The sequence below is a fragment of the Ursus maritimus genome (genome assembly GCF_017311325.1).
Source record: "Ursus maritimus isolate PB19 chromosome Y unlocalized genomic scaffold, ASM1731132v1 scaffold_Y1, whole genome shotgun sequence".
Classification (NCBI taxonomy): domain Eukaryota; kingdom Metazoa; phylum Chordata; class Mammalia; order Carnivora; family Ursidae; genus Ursus; species Ursus maritimus.
Genome location: NW_024423324.1, coordinates 324,897 through 327,575, shown reverse-complemented (window position 1 = coordinate 327,575; position 2,679 = coordinate 324,897).

Here is a 2,679-nt window from a genome sequence, read left to right as displayed (position 1 = left end):
AACCCCGCAACCTCTTCTCATCAGAATGACAAGAAGGAGAAGCCCCCCCCAGCAAAGAAAAGACAGTGAGTCTGTGGCCTCTGCCACAGAAATAATGGATATGGATGTAACCAAATTATCAGAAATGGAATTCAGAGTAACGATGGTCAAAATGATGAGTAGAATTGAAAAAACTATTAACGAAAAGGTTACTGAGAATATAGAATCCCTAAGGACAGAAATGAGAGCGAATCTGACAGAAATTAAAAATTCTATGAGCCAAATGCAGGCAAAACTAGAGGCTCTGACGGCCAGGGTCGCAGAAGCAGAGGAACGGGTTAGTGAATTGGAGGATGGGTTAATAGAGGAAAAAATGAAAATAGAAGCTGGTCTTAAAAAAATCCACGCCCACGAATGTAGGTTACGGGAGATTACTAACACACTGAAATGTTCCAATGTCAGAATCATCGGCATCCCCTAGGGGTTGGAGAAAGACAGAGGTCTAGAAGAGATATTTGAACAAATTGTAGCTGAAAACTTCCCTAATCTAGCAAGGGAAACAAACATTCGTGTCCAAGAGGCAGAGAGGACCCCTCCCAAAGTCACTGGGAGCAGACCTACACCACGTCACGTCATAGTGCATTTTGCAAATATTGGATCCAAGGATACAGTATTGAAAGCAGCCAGGGTGAAGAAAATCCTTATGTACAGAGGGAAAAATATCAGAATAACATTAGACCTGTCTACAGAGACCTGGCAGGCAGGAAGGGTTGGCAGGGTATTTTCAAAGCTCAAAAGAACATGCAGCCAAGGATCCTTTATCCAGCAAGGCTGTCATTCAGAATTGATGGAGAGATGAAGACCTTCCAGAATCGGCAGAAACTGACTGAATTCTTAACCATGAAACCAGCCCTAAAGGAGATATTAAGGGGGGTTCTATAAAAGTAAAAAGGCCCCAAGAGTGATACAGAACAGAAATTTACAATCCATAGAAACAAAGACTTTACAGGCAATATGACTTCATTAAAATCATATCTCTCAATAATCACTCTCAATGTGAATGGCCTAAATGCTCCCAAAAATGCCACAGGGTTGCAGGGATAAAAAGACATGACCCATTCATGTGCTGTCTACATGAGACTCATTTTGAACCTAAGATACATCCAGACTGAAAGTGAAGTAATGGAAAACCATTCTTCATGCCAATGGACCTCAAAAGAAAGCTGGGGAGGCAATTCTCATATCAGACAGATTACATTTTAAACTAAAGACTGTAGTTAGAGACACAGTAGGACACTATATTATTCTTAAAGGATGTATCCAACAAGTGGATATGACAATTATAAATGTCTATACCCCCAACAGGGGAGCAGCAAGATACACAAGCCAACTCTTAACCAGAATAAAGAGACATATAGATAAAAATATGTTAATAGTAGGGGACCTCAACACTCTGCTCACAGACAGATCACCTAAGCAGAAAATCAACAAAGAAACAAGGCTTTGAATGAGATACTAGACCAGATGGACCTCATAGATATATATATATATATAGAACACTACACCCCAGAACAAAAGAATACTCATTCTTTTCGAATGCACATGGAACTTTCTCCAGAATAGACCATATACTGGGTCACAAAACAGGTCTCAACCGATACCAAAAGACTGAAATTATTCCCTGCATATTCTCAGACCACATGCTTTGAAATTGGAACTCAATCAAAAGGAAAAATTGGGAAGAAACTCAAACACTTGGAGACTAAGATCCATCCTGCTCAAGAATGATTCAGTAAACCAGGAAATTAAATATGTTTATAGAATTTATGGAGACCAACGAGAATGAAAACACATTGGTCCAAAACTTATGGGACACTGCAAAGGCAGTCCTAGGGGAAAATACATAGCCATCCAAGCCTCACTCAAAAGAACAGAAAAATCTAAAATGCAGTTTTTATATTCTCACCTAAAGAAGCTGGAGTTTGGAACAGAAGAACAGGCCTAAGCCATGCATGAGAAGGCAGCTGATCAAGATTAGAGCAGAGATCAATGAATTAGTAACCAGGAGCACAGTAGAGCAAATCAACAGAACTGGAAGCTGGTTCTTTGAAAGAATAAATAAGATCGATAAGCCACTGGCAAGATTTATTCAAAAGAATAGAGAAAGGACCCAAATTAATAAAATTATGAATGAAAGGGAAGAGATTACAACGAACACCAAAGAAATAGGAAGGATTATTAGAATCTTTATCAACAGTTTTACGCCAATAAATTGAACAACCTGGAAGAAATGGATGCCTTCCTGGACCTATAAACTACCAAGTCTGAAATAGGAAGAAATTGATTATTTAAAGATACTGATTAATTATGAGGAGATTGAAGCAATGATCAAAAACCTTCTGAAAATCAAGAGTCTAGGGCCTGAGGGATTCCCTGGGAAAGTCTACCAAGCATTCAAATTAGAAATAATAACTATTCTCCTGAAGATGTTTCAAAAAATAGAAACAGAAGGAAAACTACCAAACTCATTCTATGAGGCCAGTATTACCTTGATCCCCAAACCAGGCAAGGACCCCATCAAAAAGGAGAATTATCAACTGATATCCATGAATATGGATACCAAAATTCTTAACAAGATCCTAGCTAATAGGATCCAACAGTACATTAAAAGGATTATCCATCATGACCAAGTGGGATTCA